The sequence below is a fragment of the Bos taurus genome, chromosome 4, assembly GCF_002263795.3.
Source record: "Bos taurus isolate L1 Dominette 01449 registration number 42190680 breed Hereford chromosome 4, ARS-UCD2.0, whole genome shotgun sequence".
NCBI classification, from domain to species: Eukaryota; Metazoa; Chordata; class Mammalia; order Artiodactyla; family Bovidae; genus Bos; species Bos taurus.
Genome location: NC_037331.1, coordinates 48,925,035 through 48,947,032, shown reverse-complemented (window position 1 = coordinate 48,947,032; position 21,998 = coordinate 48,925,035).

The following is a 21,998-nucleotide window of genomic DNA, read 5'->3' as shown; positions in this document are numbered from 1 at the left end:
CTCCCTTGTCTCCACAGTTATCATTCACTCTGAGATACCTTTTGAAAAAGAAGGAAATTCCAGAAAAGAAATGTATGTGTTGGGGTAGAGATGATGGGATATACCATCCTCTGCTTCAAAATGACTCTAAATATAGAGATATTATAGATCACTGATGTGCAGAATCAATAAATCAACAGTTACCAAATGGTCTTTGTTGAAATATTGTGCAGGATATTGAAAGGAATGCAAAAATGTTGTCAGCAAATCTCTGTGATCTCAAAAGCTATTTAATTGAGGAAATAAGGCATTTCCTGCAAGCAGTGAAGAATATGTGACAACAGGCCAGCTCAGGCTGGGCCCTCTGTTCATACTTTTTCACCCCAACCACAATTAGTCAAACTCACACCCTTGCCTCCTCTGAGTCTTCCATCAAAATTCACTTTCTCAACTAAAAATACAATTACCGTATGATCCAGCAATCCACGTCAGGATTTACATCCAGACAAAAGCATAGTTCTAAAAGATACATGCACCCCAATGTTCATAGCAGCATTACTTACAATAGCTGAAACACAATGTCCATTAACAGATAAGAGGATAAAGAGGATGTCAGTTCAGTTCACTTGTTCAGTCGTGTCCAATTCTTTGTGACCCCGTGAACTGCAGCACGGCAGGCCTCCCTGTCCATCACCAACTCCCAGACTTTACTGAGACTCATGCCCATTGAGTTGGTGATGCCATCCAACCATCTCATCCTGTCATCCCTTTCTCCCGCCTTCAATCTTCCCCAGCATCAGGGTCTTTTCAAATGAGTCAGTTAGTCACATCAGGTGGCCAAAGTTGGAGTTTCAGCTTCAACATCAGTCCCTCCAATGAACACCCAGGACTGACCTCCTTTAGGATGGACTGGTTGGATCTCCTTTCAGTCCAAGGGACTCTCAAGAGTCCTCTCCAACACCACAGTTCAAAAGCATCAATTCTTCAGTGCTCAGCTGTCTTTATAGTGCAACTCTCACATCCATACATGACCACTGGAAAAACCATAGCCTTGACTAGACGGATCTTTGTTGGCAAAGTAATGTTTCTGCTTTTTAATATGCTGTCTAGGTTGGTCGTAAATTTTCTTCCAAGGAGTATGCATCTTTTAACTTCATGGCTGTAGTCACCATCTGCAGTGATTTTGAAGCCCCCCAAAATAAAGTCTGCCACTGTTTCTTGATCTGCCGCAGGGACAGGGGCTCTGGGTGCAGCAGACTTAGGTATGGCATAAGCCCTCTTGGAGGAGGTTGCCACTAATCCCACCATAGAGCTACCAGAACTTACACAGGACTGGGAAATAGACTCTTGGAGGGCACAACAGAACCTTGTGCACCAGGACCCAGGAGACTGTCCCAGACTTGCCTGTGAGTGTCCAGGCATCTCCAGTGGAGACGTGGGTCAGTGGTGGCCTGCTGCAGGGTTGGGGGCACTAAGTAGCAGTGCATGCATAGGATCTTTTGAGGGAGATCACCATTATCTTCATTACCTCCACCATAGTTCAGATCAGATCAGATCAGATTAGTCGGTCAGTCGTGTCCAACTCTTTGAGACCCCATGAATCACAGCACACCAGGCCTCCCTGTCCATCACCAACTCCCGGAGTTCACTCAGACTCACGTCCATCGAGTCAGTGATGCCATCCAGCCATCTCATCCTCTGCTGTCCCCTTCTCCTCTTGCCCCCAATCCCTCCCAGCATCAGAGTCTTTTCCAATGAGTCAACTCTTTGCATGAGGTGGCCAAAGTACTGGAGTTCCAGCTTTAGCATCATTCCTTCCAAAGAAATCCCAGGGCTGATCTCCTTCAGAATGGACTGGTTGGATCTCCTTGCAGTCCAAGGGACTCTCAAGAGTCTTCTCCAACACCACAGTTCAAAAGCATCAATTCTTCGGCGCTCAGCCTTCTTCACAGTCCAACTCTCACATCCATACATGACCACAGGAAAAACCATAGCCTTGACTAGACGGACCTTTGTTGGCAAAGTAATGTCTCTGCTTTTGAATATGCTATCTAGGTTGGTCACAACTTTCCTTCCAAGGAGTAAGCATCTTTTAATTTCATGGCTGCAGTCACCATCTGTAGTGATTTTGGAGGCCAGAAAAACAAAGTCTGACACTGTTTCCACTGTTTCCCCATCTATTTCCCATGAAGTGATGGGACCGGATGCCATGATCTTCGTTTTCTGAATGTTGAGCTTTAAGCCAACTTTTTCACTCTCCACTTTCACTTTCATCAAGAGGCTTTTTAGTTCCTCTTCACTTTCTGCCATAAGGGTGGTGTCATCTGCATATCTGAGGTTATTGATATTTCTCCTGGCAATCTTGATTCCAGCTTGTGTTTCTTCCAGTCCAGCGTTTCTCATGATGTACTCTGCATAGAAGTTAAATAAACAGGGTGACAATATACAGCCTTGATGTACTCCTTTTCCTATTTGGAACCAGTCTGTTGTTCCACGTCCAGTTCTAACTGTTGCTTCCTGACCTGCATACAAATTTCTCAAGAGGCAGATCAGGTGGTCTGGCATTCCCATCTCTTGAAGAATTTTCCACAGTTTATTGTGATCCACACAGTCAAAGGCTTTGGCATAGTCAATAAAGCAGAAATAGATATTTTTCTGGAACTCTCTTGCTTTTTCCATGATCCAGCGGATGTTGGCAATTTGATCTCTGGTTCCTCTGCCTTTTCTAAAACCAGCTTGAACATCAGGAAGTTCACAGTTCACATACTGCTGAAGCCTGGCTTGGAGAATTTTGAGCATTACTTTACTAGCATGTGAGATGAGTGCAATTGTGCAAAGAGCATTCTTTGGCATTGCCTTTCCTTGGAATGAAAACTGACCTTTTCCAGTCCTATGGCCACTGCTGAGTTTTCCAAATGTGCTGGCATATTGAGTGCAGTACTTTCACTGCATCATCTTTCAGGATTTGGAATAGCTCAACTGGAATTCCATCACCTTCACTAGCTTTGTTGGTAGTGATGCTTTCTAAGGCCCACTTGACTTCACATTCCAGGATGTCTGGCTCTAGGTCAGTGATCATAGTTCAGCACCAGATAAATAGCAGGGAGGGAACACAGCTCCACCCATCAACAGAAAATTGGATTAAAGATTTACTGAGCATGGCCCCACCATCAGAACAAGATCTACTTTCCCCCTTTGTCAGTCTCTCTTATCAGGAAACTTCCATAAGCCTCTTATCCTTCGCCATCAGAGGGCAGACAGACTGAAAACCACAGTCACAGAAAACTAACCAATCTAACCACATGGACCACAGCCTTGTCTAACTCAATGAAACTATGAGTCATGCTGTGTAGGGCCACCCAAGACGGACAGGTCATGGTGGAGAGTTCTGACAAAATGTGGTCCACTGGAGAAGGGAATGGCAAACCACTTCAGTATTCTTGCCTTGAGAACCCCATGAACAGCATGAAAAGAAGATATAATGAAATATTACTCATCCATAAAAAAGAATGAGATGATGCCATTTGCAGCAATGTCAACTATGAATTGGGCTTCCCTGATAGCTCAGTTGGTAAAGAAACCACCTGGGTTGTGGGAGACCTGGGTTCGATCCCTGGGTTGGGAAGATCCCCTGGAGAAGGGAAAGGCTACCCACTCCAGTTCTGGCCTGGAGAATTCCATGGGCTGTATAGTCCGTAGGGTAGCAAAGAGTCAGACATGACTGAGTGACTTGCACTTCACTTTGTTAGGTAGGTAGAATAGGGAAAAGGAGTCCAAAATGGCGGTGGCTAAAAGACAAGGAAGGTCAAAGGAAGGTCCGAGGATCAGAGTGAAGACTTCAGGCAGAACAAACAGCACTCCTGGCTAAGCCCAATTTGCATAGGGCAGGCCCAGGTGGAGGAAAAAACATATAAAAGGAGGAGCCAAAGCGCTTTCTCTCGGTCTCTCTCTCTCTCTCTCTTTTTCTTTTTCTTTTTCTCTCTCTCTCTCTCCCTCTCTCTCCCTCTCCCGTGCGTTCACGCACTGTCTCTCTCCACCCCCCCCAACACACTCCTCCACTCTCTTCTCTTTGAGTCTTGGATTCTCCTGCTATCTTCTTAAATCAAATGGAGCTGTAACACTGATTTGCCTAAGAGCTGTAGCACGGTTTGTCCGAGACCCAAGAGCTGTGACGCGCTGAGGGCTTTAAGTCCGTCGCTCCAAATCTTTGTTGTGACGAGACAAAGAACCGAGGAACATACACTCGCGTGACATCTATGGTGCCGTGACTCGGATATAACCTGGCTGAAACAACCTCTGCGCGGAAGAGGCCAAGTCAGCAAAACTCCCGAGAACCCAGCGCAGGAGAAGGCCCATCGTACTTGAAACTGGGACAGCGAAAAACGAACTCAGCAGAAAGCTCATGAGGCCCAGTCTCAGATTCCAGAAGACCTCCAGTTAAGGTAAGAGGTCCTCGCTCCTATGGCTGGAGGGACCTTTACAATCTCGTTTCTTGTTTCCTCAAACCTCCCGCGAATAGGCGGGCGGCAGGGGACACAACTGAGGGACTCTGGAGAGGCTACTCCTCAGCATGTCCCAAAGGCACTATCTGCTGAGCCCCAGTAGCTGTTACACAAGCCGGTAGGGGTTCTTCTGTCCTTTCTCTTCTCTGTGCCAAGGATCAGACCAATGAAACTGTGAGTACCGGTCAGATATTTAGCAAGTCTTCCGGTGGGCTATGAAGGGGATTCCTTGGCACGTTTTTCCCACTGCTTTTTCCTCCTGTCCTTCAGCTCTCTCCCGGGACTCAAGCCCGGCCAAACCTAATGAAACTCAGGCTCTGAAGTCTCATTGCAAAAATTCATTGAGAGACAAAGCGATAAGAGGTGGATTTGTTAGGATCCAGAGAGAAGCCACTCTTCGGGGTGTGAACTATTGCAGAGGGCAAGGGCTGGGGCCATGGAATTAGGCCTAGCTAGGTTTTGTGAAGGGATGGAATTCATATGCTAATAAGTGAGAGAATCATCCCAGCCATTGGGGAACCACCCTCTCCTCCCTCGTAATGTGACCTTGTGCCTTGGAGCTGTCCTGCCACCTCTGGGTGTGTCTGTTGGCTTATAGATTGGGGATTAAGGTTTACTTGAATTTGACTTGTCATCTTGGACCCAAATGATTTTAATTGGTTTACATTATACCCTTGTGCTATGTCATTCTTTCAAAGGTTGTGCTCTGCCCCCTTCCCTCCTGTTTCATGCTCTTTTTCTGAGCCCCATCCAGACCCACAAGGTTGCCTCTACAATCTTCTGGAGAGACAACCAGAAAATAGCTGGCCTTGGGAGGGAAATACTCTATAATATTCAACCCCCTAATCCTACCCAATACTGGTCACACTGGAGATCTTGGGGACGCCCAAACTCCAGTCCGGGGGATCCCAGGAGGTCATCATGCCTTGACCTGCCTAGGGATCGGTCTTTCAAAGGTTGTCACGCCTCAACCTGTTCAGGGATCCTCTAGTCCCAGGGGTCCCAGGAGGTCATCATGCCTTGACCTGCCCGGGGATTCGATCTCTAGAGGCTGTCACGCCTCAGCCTGCCTGGGGATCTGCACCCTGACCAGGGGACGCCTGGCTTTCAGGTTGCAACAGTACTGGGTAGGATGAACTTACATCATATCTATTCCCGTGCACGGTAGGCAAACAAACATCTTAATTCTACCCAGCACTGGTCACACTGGAGATCTTGAGGACGCCCAAACTCCAGTCCGGGGCGTCCCAGGAGGTCATCACGCCTTGACCTGCCTAGGGATAGGTCTTCGAGAGGTTGTCACGCCTCAACCTGCTCGGGGATCCTCTAGTCCCAGGGGTCCCAGGAGGTCGTCACGCCTCGACCTGCCCAGGGACACAATTCTCAGGAGGCTGTCACGCCTCGACCTGCCGGGGGATCTGCACCCTGACCCGGGGACGCCTGGCTCTCAGGTTGCAACAGTTCTGGGTAGGATAAGCTTCAGAAAGACTCACCCCTCAGGAAGTCCACCCATGGAAACATAAAGAAGCCTTTTACTTGTGGGACTGTGCCCAGTCTCAGCAATAACTCAGGAGCCCAATGAGAACCCCATTGCCTTTCTGGAGAGGCTAAAAGAGGCACTCCAAAAGTTTACCAACCTGGACTTAGACTCTTACGAGGGACGGGTGATTTTAAAGGACAAATTCCTGTCCCAATGTGCATCAGATATCAGAATTAAGTTACAGCAGCTACAACAGCAGGACCCTGCTACCTCTTTAGATGAGATGGTCCAGACAGCCACCAATACCTTTTATAACAGAGAACAGGAGAAGGAGGCCAAGGCCCAGGAGAAGGAGAGAAAGAGAGACAAGGCATGCCCAGATGCTGGCCGCCCTCCAGAGAAGCCCTATGGCAAACCCCGAGTCCTTGAGGGACAAGGCACGAGACAGATGCCTGATCTGTAGACAGGCGGGGCATTGGGCCAGAGAATCTCCTAGAACGGTTTGCCACAAATGCCATCAACTGGGACAATGGGCGGCACTCTGCCCTCGGGACCCAAGAGCCTCAAGGTCAAGTGCCAAGCCTACCCTCACAATGGTTCAAGAGGACTGAAGCGGCCCGCTCCAGCCAGCTCGCCTGTCACAGATAACCATCACGGGGCTGGAGCCAAGGGTGCAACTGGATGTGGCAGGTAGGTCCGAGAATTTCTTGGTTGACACAGGGGCTACCTACTCTCTCTTGATCTCCTACTCCAGAGCCTTCTCCTCCCAAACCTGTACCATTTTGGGTGCTACAGGAAAAGCAACTACTAAAAGATTCACCCGAGCACTTCTTTGTTGCTGGGATGGACAAACATTTTCCCACCAGCTTCTGGTGGTCCCTGAGTGTCCTACCCCCTTATTGGGAAGAGATATACTCACTAAACTGGGGACCACCCTTGTGATGGGAAATTTTTCAGCCTCTAGAGCTCTACAGCTCCTGGTTACTACAGAAGAACCCATTACACTTCAATAGAGAGGGACCAAAGACTATGGGAAGACAAAATTAACCCCCAGGTGTGGGACCAGGGGATTCCTGGACGAGCCCACCAAGCTGAACCGCTCATCATTGTCCTCCAAGATCCCACTCGGTTTCCTAACCGGAAACAATATCTTCTCAAAAGAGAGGCTCAGGAGGGACTACAGCCTTTAATAAATAAATTCCTTGCTTGTGGGCTATTGGTCCCCACCAGTTCGCCATGTAACACCCCAATCCTCTCAGTAAAAAAAAAAAGACGGAACCTGATGAATGGTTCAAGATATCCAGATCATAAATGAAGCTGTAGTCCCCCTCCATCCCACAGTAGCCAATCCCTATGTAATCTTGGGAGAAATCCCACCCAGTGCCAAGTGGTTTACAGTCTTGGATCTCAAAGATGCATTTTTTTTTTGCATACCACTGGCTAAAGAATCCCAATACCTTTTTGCCTTTGAGTGGGAAGCCCCAGGAGAAAAACACCAACAGATGACTTGGACAGTATTACCTCAGAGGTTCAGAGATAGCCCTCACCTGTTTGGACAGGCCCTTAGCCGGGATCTCCTAGATCTGGACCTGGGACCTAATGGGAAAATATTACAATACGTAGATGACCTACTAATCTGCTCTCCAGATGAGAAAAGTGCCCAACAACATGCAATTCAGGTTCTAAACTTCTTGGCAGAAAGGGGATATAAAGTCTCCCGTGCTAAGGCACAGATGGTTGAGACAAAGGTCACTTACCTGGGAATTCAGATTACACACGGGTCCAGGAGGCTGTCCTCTGATCGGGTACAAGGAATCCTCCAGTTGCCCTCCCCCACGACTCGAAAACAATTGCGAGCTTTCCTGGGGCTAACTGGTTATTGTAGAATCTGGATACCCAATTATGGTCTAATTGCCCAACCCTTATATGAAAGCTTAAAGGGACGAGATGATTCAATCCCATTGATGTGGGGAACTCCTCAAAAGAAGGCAGCTGCTAAGTTGCTAAGTCACTTCAGTCGTGTCCGACTCTGTGCGACCCCAGAGACGGCAGCCCACCAGGCTCCCCTGTCCCTGGGATTCTCCAGGCAAGAACACTGGAGTGGGTTGCCATTTCCTTCTCTAATGCATGAAAGTGAAAAGTGAAAGTGAAGTCGCTCAGTCGTGTCCGACTCTTAGCGACCCCATGGACTGCAGCCTACCATGCTCCTCCGTCCATGGGATTTTCCAGGCAAGAGTACTGGAGTGGGGTGCCATTGCCTTCTCCGCAAAAGAAGGCAGAGGCTACACTAAAACAGGCCTTAACTCAGGCACCTGCCTTGAGGTTGCCAGACCCAGAAAAAGCATTCCAACTTAATGTCCATGAAAGAGAGGGAATATCCTTGGGAGTGTTAACTCAAAGGTTGGAATCTGAGCCCCAGCCTGTAGCTTACTTATCCAAGAGGCTCGATCAAACTACCCGAGGTTGGCCCCCCTGCCTTCGAAATCTTGCAGCTATTGCAATCATGATAGAAGATGCTTTAAAACTCTCCTTTGGGGGCAAACTAACTGTTTTTACCAGCCACCAAGTAAAACAACTCCTAAATGGGAGAGGCCATTTATGGATATCTGATCAAAGAATCCTCAGATATCAAGTAATGCTGATGGAAAATCAGGCCTCACTATATCCCCTTGTGAGGTTCTTAACCCAGCCACCTTCCTCCCTACCCCCGAGGGCTCTCTCCCGTGTCACTGTTGTCTAGAAACCTTGGACCACTGGACAAAACCCCGAGAGGGATTGTCAGAAGATCCTCTGACCAATCCTGAGGAAATCTGGTACTCTGATGGAAGCAGCTTTGTCCTGGATGGAAAAAGAAGAGCTGGGTGTGCAGTAGTCTCCAATTTTGAGACCATAGAGGCTAAGCCTCTGCCACCAGGTACTTCAGCCCAATTAGCTGAGCTCATAGCCCTGACTCGAGCTTTAGAGCTGGGAAAAGGAAAAAGAATAGCCATTTACACTGACTCCAAGTATGCCTTTCTGGTGCTACATGCACATTCGGCTGTTTGGAAAGAAAGGGGCCACTTGACCACCTGAGGGTCCCCAATCAAATATGGTGATCAGATTCTTCAACTCTTGGAGGCAGTCCATCTGCCCACTGAGGTTTCAGTCTCCCACTGTAAAGGACACCAAAAAGGGAACACTGAAGTGGCACGAGGGAACCAAGCATCTGATCAGGCAGCTAGGAGAGCAGCATTACAGAACCATGACCTAATAGGGATTGCCACCTTAGTTCCACAGACTAATTTACCAGAAACTCCTTCATATACTGAAGGCGAGACTCTTAAAGCTAAGAGCGAGGGCTTTCAAGAAGATCATATGAGGTGGTTCCAAAAGGAGGGACTCTTTTTTCTTCCTGGAAACCTCCAATGGAAGTTGGTTAACTCCTTACATGCCACTAATCATTTAGGAGAAAAGGCCCTCCAAGGATTACTAGAAAGGTCCTTCAGAGGAACAGGCTTCCAAACAACTGTAAGACAGGTGGTGTCCTCTTGTCCCACTTGCCAATTAAACAACCCCTAAGGAGCTTGAAGACCCCAGCTGGCCCAGCCCGTCCAACGATGTGGGGCCTACCCAGGAGAGGACTGGCAGATGGACTTCGCCCAGATGCCAGTTTCTCAAGGGTATAAATACCTATTAGTTATGATAGATAAATTCACAGGATGGATTGAAGGCTTTCCCACCTGGACTGAGAAGGCTGAGGAGGTGGTAAAAAAACTGCTCCATGAAATCATTCCAAGATTTGGTCTGCCCAGGTCATTACAAAGTGACAATGGGACATCACTTACTTCTAAGGTCACCCAAGGGGTCTCGAAAGCATTGGGCATTACTTATTATCTCCATTGTGCCTGGAGGCCTCAATATTCAGGAAGAGTAGAAAGAGCCAATCAATTCTTAAAATCAGCAATAAAAAAGATAACCCAGGAGACCTCCCTGGGATGGAAGGAGGCTTTACCAATAGCTCTCCTCCGCACCCTCATTGCCCCTAAGGAACAGGTTGGTCTTAGTCCTTATGAGATGCTATATGGGAGACCTTTTGTTTATGTCAATGACCTCTTCCTAGATCCAGAGGTTCAGACCCCCCTCGTCTTATACCATAGCCATTGGGCAATTCCAACAGGATATATGCTTGTGGGGTATGAACCAGGACCCAAAAGATTCTGAAGAGTCACCACTATATGCTCCAGGAACTCAAGTCCTAATTAAAGTCTGGAAAGATGGGTCCCCAAAGGCTCAACTCCAGCCCACATGGAAGGGCCCCTACCCTGTAATACTTTCTACCCCCACAGCAGTCAAGGTACCAGGACATGACTCCTGGATTCACTACTCACGAGTCAAGCCGTGGAAGAAAACAGAAGAGGACACTCAATACACCTGTGAGCCCCTGGGAGCTCTCAGATACCTATTCAGGACTACCAATGAGTGTCATTCTAATGAACACCCCCAAAATCTGGTTTCTGGGGATAAAATTTCTCAGGATAACTCTAAAGAGCCAACACAGCTTGACAGAGATTGTACTCCAAAACAGACAGGAGATATATCTTCTAATCCCTGAACAAGGAGGGACTTGAGCCACCCTGGCGATGTGAATTTAAAATTGGCTAATGCCCCTACTAGTCTTTGTTATGCTATATTGATGATGCTTATGATTATTCCATGTACTGTCAATATTGGCTAACTTGTTTTGTCTCTGCCCAGGTCAACCAGCTACAACATGCAGTGCCAGTTCAACAAAGATATAAAACTACAGCCGACCACGGAAAATATCACACACCCTTGGACACCACTATAAGGACTCTGAGGCTTGAGACTAGTAAGAGGGGGAGGCCCAATACCCCTTGCTGTCCCAGTTCAGCAGGAAGTAGCCAGAAAGACCTCGACGCCCCTATTCCCAAAGAATTGGGCCTCCCACCTCTTGAGGGGGGAATGTTAGGTAGGTAGAATAGGGAAAAGGAGTCCAAAATGGCGGTGGCTAAAAGACAAGGAAGGTCAAAGGAAGGTCCGAGGACCAGAGTGAAGACTTCAGGCAGAACAAACAGCACTCCTGGCTAAGCCCAATTTGCATAGGGCAGGCCCAGGTGGAGAAAAAAACATAAAAGGAGGAGCCAAAGCGCTTTCTCTGACTCTCTCCGCGTGCGTGTGCGCGTGCGCTCTCTCTCTCTCTCTCCCCCCCTCCCACCCGCCCCATGCACTCCTCCACTCTTTTTTTTGAGTCTTGGATTCTCCTGCTATCTTCTAAATCAAATGGAGCTGTAACACTGATTTGCCTAAGAGCTGTAGCACGGTTTGTCCAAGACCTAAGAGCTGTGACGCACCAAGGGCTTTAATGTCCGTCGCTCCAAATCTTTGTTGTGACGAGGCAAAGAACCGAGGAACATACACTCGTGTGACAACTTCAACTACAAATTGGTGCTTGCCAAGAGCATTGCCAATAACTGAACAACAAGGGCATTTGCCATTTCCTTTTGCAGAGACTGGGCTTCCCGGTAGCTCAGTTGGTAAAGAATCTGCCTGCAAAGTGGGATACCTGAGTTCCATCCCTGGGTTGGGGAGATCCCCTGGAGAAGGGAACAGCTACCCACTCCAGTATTCTGGCCTAGAGAATTCCATGGACTGTATAGAGAATTCCAGGGAGCTGAAGCTCCAACACTTTGGCCACCTGATGTGAAGAACCCTGGATGCTAGGAAAGATTGAAGGCAGGAGGAGAAGGGGACGACAGAGGATGAGATGGTTGGATGGCATCACCGACTCAATGGACATGAGTTTGAGCAAACTCCAGGAGTTGGTGATAGACAGGGAAGCCTGGTGTGCTGCAGTCCATGGGGTCACAAAGAGTCAGACAAGACTGAGTGACTGAACTGAACTGATCTTCCGTGGGGTCGCAGAGTCAGACACTGACTAAGCGACTTTTACTTCACTTTACTTCTACAGAGATTGAACCCTGTGCTGCTGCAGCTGTTGAGTTTCAACACTCCCTAAGGGAGTTCAGGGTGGAGTGAGGCACGCTGTGCTTCAGGGAATCTAGTGAAGCAGGTCTTTAGATAGTTAGGTATTTTCAGGAACAGAGTTCATGATCCCAGTCCCTATATCTCTTCATATCTAAAAAAGCACTAAATCCCTTCATGATGACATCAGTTTATGGTCAGGGAAGCCTGGAGTGCTATAGTCTGTGGGGGTCACAAAGAGTTGGACACAAGTAAGTGACTCAACAACAACAAGCTTTAATATACAGAATGGATATACAACAAGGTACTGCTGCATAGCAGTGTGTGCATGCTAAATTGCTTCAGTCGCGTCCGACTCTTTGCAACCCAGTGAACTTTAACCTGCCAGGCTCCTCTTTCCATGGGGATTTTCCAGGCAAGAATACTGGAGTGCGTTGCCAGGCCTTCCCCTAGGGGATCTTCCTGACCCAGGGACTGAACCTGCATCTCCTGCATTACAGGCAGATTCTTTACCACTGAGCCAGTGAGGAAGGACAGGGAGCTTTATTCAATATCCTAGGATGAACCGAAATGGAAAAGAATATTCTAAAAAAGAATGTACATATATATGTGTGTGTGAATAATCTTGCCGTACGGCAGAAATTAACAACATTGTAAATTAACTAAATTTCAATCAAAAAAAAAAGTCATGTTCTCAGTGAGGGTTGTCCTGACCCTAATAAACACCATCTAGGCCCTTCATTCTCATTCTCCCTGATTCCACATTATTTTTGTCCACAGCACTTACCATCTTCTAACATGTGCTGTAATTCCTCTGTTGTGTTTATTTTATAAAGTTCTCTGCTGCCAGGATCTAAGCTCCATGAGGGCTGATTTCTGCTTTGTTTACTGATGGTTCCCAAAAGCCTAGAAGAGTGCCTTGCACATAATTGACACTCCAAAAAGAAAAAGCAAAACAGAAAACTGTTGAATCTGAGAAATGGAATATTTCCTGTCATATCAAGAAACAAGGATGTCACAGTCATCCGTGACTACAGCCCTTTGGTGTGAGCCATGAGCCCTGAGGGTTCACAGGAAGGCAAATACCTGACATTTAGCAACCATCAGACTACAGCTACTCCCTACGGTGAGCCCTGAGGAAGCTCAGGATTTGAAAAACACAGACACAGTCCCCAGATGGCTGAGATGCGTATCCAAGGAATGATTTCAGAGAGCCCAGACTCTCGCATCTTCCCACAGGCAGAAAAGGGCTAGCTAAATTCCTTAACTTGGGTCATCTGGTTTTCTCTAATTAACAACAATCTTTCAATGTTTAGACTGCCTGCCCTTTGTTGCAAAACTTCTATATAACCTGGCTCCTCCTCTTGCCTCCTCCAGAGCAGTTCTCTCAAGGTTACTTGAGATACTATCTCCCAAGCTTGAAGTCTCAAAAATATCCGCCTAATAAAATGTAACCCTTAATTTTTAGGTTGCTTGCACTTTTTTCAATGGACAAATCTATGAAAGTAGACAGAAAAGATAGTAAATGCTGTAGGAATATTAATGGGGAGAGGTTATAATGAGCTGGGGACCTGAGGGAAATCTTTATGCAAAAAAACCCACAATTATTTACATTAGTGTTTTCCCTGTGCTTCCCATCAGAGGGTTCGGTTTCAGGGAACTAAGATCCCACAAATCACACAACACGGTCAAAACAAAAATAATAATAAATTGATCTTTGAAAAGTGGATAGGATTTTAACAGAGAAGAGTTAAAAAAAAAATGAAATGTAATTTCTGGGTCATGAAGACTTCTAGGCAAAGAGGATTAAAGGACAAAAAAGCATAATAGTTTATAGTGTGCTAGAGGGAAAAAGGTATAGACTTTGTAGTCACCAACTCTCCTTTGGCAATTCATTTGTTCAAGTCCTTGGAGAAACTGGCTAATCTCTTTAAATCTTTTCCTCATTTGTAAAGTGAAGAGAATGATACTATCACTGAAGACTGTGTAAAGGATTTTTAAAAACCTAAATAATGCACCTGGCACACAGTCATTCCTTAGAAAAACAAATTATTACACTGCTCTAATACACTGACATTTATCAAACATACAGTTGAATTCACTTTCACGATAATACAATTTGAGTCTCTTGACCTGAGTCTCTACAGGTATACCATTGAATCTTCCATAAAATGGGTTAGGGTGGTGCTCAAGCGGTGTGGTGGAGAAGGGCATGGCAACCCACTCCAGTATTCTTGCCTGGAGAATCCCATGGACAGAGGAACCTAGTGGGCTACAGTCCATGGGGTTGCAAAGAGTCAGACACGACTGAGCACCTGAGCACAAGTAGTGTGGAGAATTCCCTCTCTCAGGCACACACTCGCCATGGTCTACAGAGCGACCCTGTATTAGAATCATCAGTTTGGATTATAAAAAAAGAAATTTCTGCTCAGTGAAATGCAATTATTTGTCTAAGTGAGCAAATCTATGAATTGAAAATGGCACCGTGTGTACACAGGACTTCTAATTCCAAGTCTATTACTCTTTTCAATAAATTCTCTATTTCCAACCATTTTTATGGATTTGAGCCACACAATTATATTGCTGATCCATTCAATCAATGACAAACCTGCGATGTTTCTGAAATCTGTCATTGCAGAGACTTCATTTGATACTTCTGTCTCTCATGGAGAGACTAAGGTAAGAAGAACTGAATTGCTGGAGTGTACCTCTCCAGGCCACTTTCTGCAGCTTATTGAAGATGTTCTCTACATGGTTTTTTCCTTGAAGAAGTTGAACCTCTGCTGGTGGAAACAGTACTTAAGGGGAACTCAGCTGGAAATACCCTTTACTTGATTTCACTCCACACATTTATGTAATGATGTTTCCAGTTTAAAAAAAAAGTATACTAGCCTTTGAGAAATTGATAGAAAAAGAAGTTAAATGACCCAAAACACTTAAAGATATGTGAATAAATACACAATGAGGTGAAAGGGTTGTTGCCATATCCAGGGATTAACAGAGTAAGAAATACTGTGGGAGAAAATAGTGGAAGAGCACTAGGAAATCACTTCAGCAGAGAACACCTGGAGCTACTTCTGAGAATGACAGGCTATGAAGAGGGACAGCTGAATACACAAACTTGATAAAATGGGCTTAGATGAAGAGTTGGGGGAGGGGTGATTACTGGAGAGATACAGTGATACCTAGATTAAGCATTTACTCTGAGTAACTGTGCTAAAGAATATAATCATTGTCTGTGCAAAATGGGCAGTTCTTTGTTACTGTCTACAGGCTAAGAAAGATATGTTTTTTAAAAAAAAATTTAACAGAATCAACAAAAAAAGATACTCAAAAGATACTCCAGAATTCACGTTTCTGCATCTCTTAAAGAACTGCCAATTTCTATCAGCTAAAGATATTATACTTTATTTTTTTCTGCAAAGTGTATCTTAGCTGTTAGACTGAAACATGTTTGTATCTAAGATATTTTAAACAAAAATACTTATCTTTTAATATTTTTCTTCAAATGATATTTTAAACAAAAATACTTATCTTTTAATATTTTTCTTCAAATGAAGAATATCTGTTTTCTGGAGGCATGCACTGTAGGTCCTTTAGGAATCTTTCCTTTTTTTTTTTTTTTCAGATTCATCTTTTAAAATAGAATTTAAAAACCAACAAGAATAAACCAATAACAAATCTCTCCTAAATAAGCCAAACTTCTATTCCCTCATACTAGCTAATTGTCACGCGAGTGTATGTTCCTCGGTTCTTTGTCTCGTCACAACAAAGATTTGGAGCAACGGACATTAAAGCCCTTGGTGCGTCACAGCTCTTGGGTCTTGGACAAACCATGCTACAGCTCTTAGGCAAATCAGTGTTACAGCTCTATTTTAATTTAGAAGATAGCAGGAGAGAGAGAGAGAGAGAGAGAGAGAGAGAAAGAGCACACGCACGCGGGAGAGAGAGTCGGTGAGAAAGCGCTTTGGCTCCTCCTTTTATATGTTTTTTCCTCCACCTGGGCCTGCCCTATGGAAATTGGGCTTAGCCAGGAGTGCTGTTTGTTCTGCCTGAAGTCTTCACTCTGGTCCTCGGACCTTCTTTTGACCTTCCTTGTCTTTTAGCCACCACCATTTTGGACTCCTTTTCCCTATTCTACCTACCTAACATAATGATGAATGCCAAAAGTATGTTTAATCCACATGCTAACCAAAATTCACTACCCTGTAGGGAGAGACTTCCCAGGAGAAGTGATTTATCCAAAGTATGAAGAGTTAAGGGGAAAAAAGATAATTGCCCTTAGGTGTTTCTTCCAGCACAATCAGCTCTCACTGACAAGCCACAAACAGGACTTTCACTAGGCCTGACTTTCACAAGCCAGGACTTTTACTAGGCTTTGGTGCCACAACACCCAGAGGATGGTGGGAAAGAAGAAATCCTGCCACCTTGTGACCATTTATTTTTCATAACAAAAACTGTTAAACCTATCAATGTGGGAACTTATAACTTACAAGGCCTGCAAGGCTGTAAATGACTCCTGCCCTGAAAAAATTGGCCTGAAGTCCCTTATCAAAGAAGAGTGCGAAACAGGGCAGGGTTTCAAGAAGCACATTTTAATATGTATATTTAATTCACACTGTAATTTAGAAAGGAAGACAAAAGCAGACAAAAGCTTATAAATAGATCCTCTTTAGATATAATGTGAAAGTACCTGAAGAACAATGGACAAAGGTCCATAGTATTGTATAGGAGGCAGTGAACAAAACCATCACAAAGAAAAAGAAATGCAAGAAGGCCAAGCGGTTGTCTGAGGAGGCCTTACAAATAGTGGAGGAAAGAAGAGTGAGAAGCAAGGCAGAAAGGGAAAGGCATGCCTCATTAAAGGCAGAGTTTCAGACAATAGCAAGGAGAAGAGGCTTTGTTCAATGAAAAATGCAACCAAATAGAGGAAAACGACAGAAAGAGTAAGACTAGAGATCTCCTCAAGAAAACTGGAAATATCAAAGGAATGTTTCATCCAGAGATGGGCACAATAAAGACAGAAATGGTAAAGACCTAATAGAAGCAGAGGAGATCAAGAAGAGCTGGACAGAATGCACGGAAGAACGATACAAAAAAGATATTAATGACCCAGATAACCACAATGGCGCGGTCTCTCACTCAGAGCCAGACATTCTGGAGTGTGAGGTCAAGTGGACCTTAGGAAGCACTGCTGTCAATAAAGCTAGTGGAGGTGATGGGAATTCCAGCAGAACTATTTAAAATCCTAAAAGATGATGCAGTTAAACTGCTGCACTTAATACGTCAGCAAATCTGAAAGACCCAGCAGTAGCCATAGGACTGGAAAAGGTCAATCTTCATCCAGATTCCCAAGAAGGGCAGTACTAGAGAATGTTCAAGCCACCAGACAATTGCACTCATCTCCCATGCTAGTAAGGTTATACTCAAAATGCTGTAGGTGGGCTTCAGTATTACATGAAGTGAGAACTTCCAGATGTTCAAGCTGGGTTTAGAAAAGACAAGAGGAACCAGAGATCAAATTGCCAACATTCATTGGATCAATAGAAAGCAAGGGAATTCCAGAAAAACATCTACCTCTGTTTCATTGACTATGCCAAAGCCTTTGACCCTGTGGATCACAACAAACTGTGGAAAACTCTTAGAGATGGGAATACCAGACCATCTTACCTGTCTCCTGAGAAACTTGTATGTGGGTCAAGAAGCAACAGTTAGAACCCTGTATGGAACAACTGACTGGTTCAAGATCAAGAAAGAAGTACAAAAAGGCTGTTTACTGTCTCCCTGTTTATTTAACGTATATGCAGAGCACATTATGTGAAATGCCAGGCTGGATGAGTTACAAGCTGGAATCAAGATTGCCAGGAGAAATATCACCAACCTTATAAATGCAGATGATACCACTCTAATGGCAGAATGGGAGGAGGAACTAAAGAGCCTCTTGAAGAGGGTGAAGGACGAGAGAGAAAAAGCCAGGCAAGAACTCAGTATTAAAAAACTAAGATCGTGGCATCTGGTCCCATCACTTCATGGCAAATAGAAGGCGAAAAGGTGAAAGCAGTGACAGATTTCCTCTGTCACTCTAAAAGGACTCTGTGGGCTGTAAAATCACTGCGGGTGGTCAGAAGGAGACTGCAGACACGAAATTAGATGATTGCTTCTTGGCAGGAAACTTACGACAAACCTAGACAGTGTGTTAAAAGGCGAGGACACCACTTTGCCAATAAAGGTTCCTTTAGTCAAGGCTGTAGTCCTTCCAGAAGTCATATACAAATGTGAGAGCTGGACAATGAAGAAGGCAGAGCATCAAAGAATTGATGCTTTCAAACTGTGGTGCTGGAGAAGACTCTTGAGAGTCCCTTGGACTGCAAGGAGGTCAAGCCAGTCCATCCTAAACGAAAACAACCCTGAATAATCATTGGAATTAAATTGAAGAAAGTAGAGGAAATCATTAGACCATTCAGGCATGACCTAAATCAAATCCCTGATGATAATACAGTGGAAGTAACAAAGCAGATTCAAGGGATTAGATAGAGTGCCTGAAGAACTATGGATGGAGGTTCATGATATTGTACAGGAGGCAATGATCAAGACCGTCTCCAAGAAAAAGAAATGCAAAAAGGCAAAATAGTTATCTGAGGAGGCCTTACAAATAACTAAAAAAAGAAGAGAAGCAAAACGCAAAGGAGAAAAGGAAAGATATACCCATCTGAATGCAGAGTTCCAAAGAATAGCAAGGAGAGATAAGAAAGCCTTCCTCAGTGATCAATGCAAAGAAATAGCAGAAAACAATAGAATGAGAAAGACTAGAGATCTCTTCAAGAAAGTTAGAGATACCAAGGGAACATTTCATGCAAAGATGGGCACAATAAAGGACAGAAATGGTATGGACCTAATGAAGCAGGAGATATTAAGAAGAGATGGCAAGAATACAAAGAACCATACAAAAAAGATCAAAAGGCCAGTTTTCATTCCAATCCCAAAGAAAGGCGATGCCAAAGAATGTCCAAACTACTGCACAATTGCACTCATCTCACATGCAAGCAAAGTAATGCTCAAAAATCTCCAAGCCAGGCTTCAATAGTACACGAACCATGATGTTCCAGGCGTTCAAGCTGGATTTAGAAAAGGCAGAGGAACTAGAGATCAAATTGCCAACATCCACTGGATTATCAAAAAATCAAGAGAATTCTAGAAAAACATCTATTTCTGCTTCATTGACTACACCAAAGCCTTTGACTGTATAGATCACAACAGACTGTGTGAAACTCTTCAAGAGATGGGAATACCAGACCACTTGACCTGCCTCCTGAAAAATCTATATGCAGATGAAGAAGCAACAGTTAGAATCAAACATGGAACAACAGACTGGTTCCAAATTGGGAAAGGAGTACATCAAGGTTGTATATTGTCACCCTACTTATTTAACTTTTTTGCAGAGTACATCATGAGAAACACTGGGCTGGAAGAAGCACAAGCTGGAATCAAGATTGCCAGGAGAAATATCAATAACCTCAGATACGCAGATGATACCACCCTTATGGCAGAAAGTGAAGAAGAACTAAAGAGCCTCTTGATGAAGGTGAAAGAGGAGAGTGAAAAAGTTGACTTAAAACTCAACATTCAGAAAACTAAGATCATAGCATCCAGTCCCATCACTTCATGGCAAATAGATGAGGAAACAATGGAAACAGTGACAGACTTTATTTTTGGGCTCCAAAATCATTGCAGATGTTGACTGCAGCCATGAAATTAAAAGACACTTGCACCTTGGAAGAAAAGCCAAGACCAACCAAGATAGCATATTAAAAAGCATAGACATTACTTTGCCAACAAGGGTCCGTCTAGTCAAGGCTATGGTTTTTCCAGTAGTCATGTATGGATGTGAGAGTTGGACTATAAAGAAGGCTGAGCACCAAAGAATTGATGCTTTTGAACTGTGTTGTTGGAGAAGACTCTTGAGAGTCACTCGGGCAGCAAGGATATCCAACCAGTCCATCCTAAAGGAAATCAGTCCTGAATATTCTTTGGAATGACTGATGCTGAAGCTGAAACTCCAGTATTTTGGCCACCTGATTTGAAGAACTGACTCACTGGAAAAGACCCTGAGGCTGGGAAAGATTGAGGGCAGGAGGAGAAGAGGACGACAGAGAATGAGATGGTTGGATGGCATCACTGACTCAATGGACGTGAGTTTGAGCAAGGTCTGGGAGCTGGTGATGGACAGGGAAGCCTGGCATGCTGCAGTCCATGGGGTTGCAAAGAGTCAGACACAACTGAGTGACTGAACTGAACTGAACCTTTGGAAAGACAGATGCCAAAGCTCCAATATTTTGGCCACCTGATATGAATAGCTGACGCACTGGGAAAGACCCTGATGCTGGGAAATCGAAAGCAGGAGGAGAGAGCGACAGAAAATGAGATGGTTGGAGACATCACAAATTCAACGGACGGGAAATGGGGAAATTTCAAAAGGTGGTGAGGGACAGGAAGGCTGGTGTGCTGTAGCTCAAGGAATCACCAAGAGTCAGACACAACTAAGAGACGTTCGTTTGCTGTTTCTCGTGTTTCCTGAGGTTGGCCTGTTTCGTGTGAAGTTCTCTCTTACCACTGCATTTACTGGTACTTTGGGTGGTTCTGTTTTTATTGTCATTTGTGTCCACGCAAACTTTGATTTACTTCTTGATTTCCTCAGTAATCTGCTCCTTGTAAACTGGAACAGCTTTCAAGAGCCAGAAGGGTCGCTCAGTCTCCCAGAGGTGCCGTTCCTTCTGCCAACTTCCTCCTAAAGACTGGCCTCACTAACAGAGTACAGAACCCAGAGCAGGGCAAAATTCAGGGTAGGGGTTTGTGAGAAGCGGGGTTGGAATAGATTGAAGGTTACTGGGAAACACGACTTTAAACAAGGGCCTTGTGTCCTGAGAGGCACAGGCGGGAAGGAGAAAGTGCTGCTACCTTGTGGACATTTGCAGTAACTACAACCTGAAAACACCCGCTCAAGGAATTTCAAACTCAATGGCACCCCACTCCAGTACTTTTGCCTAGAAAATCCCATGGACGGAGGAGCCTGGTAGGCTGCAGTCCATGGGGTCGCTAGAGTCGGACGCGACTGAGCGACTTCACTTTCACTTTTCACTTTCATGCGTTGGAGAAGGAAATGGCAACCCACTCCAGTGTTCTTGCCTGGAGAATCCCAGGGACAGGAAGCCTGATGGGCTGCCGTCTATGGGGTCGCACAGAGTCGGACACGACTGAAGCGACGCAGCAGCAGCAGCAGCAAGGCCTGTGGGGCTGTAAAGGACTCCTCCTGCACAGCAGAAATAGCCTGGGTTCGTTAACAGAATAACATTTCCAAGTAGGGCAGGCTTTCAAGAACCCAATCTTCAAAGTTCAGTTTAACAGACTCTCTAACACCGTTCCCCCCCGCCCGAAACCCGGCACTTAAAATGATGCTCAACATGACTTTTTATTAAATGAACTGAAATCAAAATTACTAGGAGGCAATACCTCGCAGTTGACCTGATGGTCATCATCCATAGTCTGCAAAACATGGAAGACAGAGCATGGAGAAAACCAAAACCTCCTTTGCCTCTGTTGAGAATGCAAATTAGTCACAGGCAATGTGGATAACAGCACAGAGGTTTCTCAGAATCCGAAAGACACAGAGAGCTGCCCAGCAGGGAATCATGCCTTTTAAGCTGCAATGCGAGAAAACAACAGTTGAGAAAGACACAGGCGCCAGACGGCTCACTGCAGCACCGCTTGCAATAGCCACAACATGTAAGCAACCGTGATGTCTATCCATAGATGAACGGACGGAGAAGATGCACTACAACAGATACAAGGGAATGTTCCTCAGCCTTTATAAAAAAGAATAAATGCTACTTGCAGCACCACTGATGGATCTAGAGATTGTTTGAGGGAGAAAAGTCAGAGAGAGAAAGCTAAATATCCTGGGACCCCACTTATAAGTGCAATCTGAGAAAGAATGTTAGCAATGAACAGTCTGAGCAAACACTATAGACTCACAGAATTACAGAATGCACTTGTGCTTG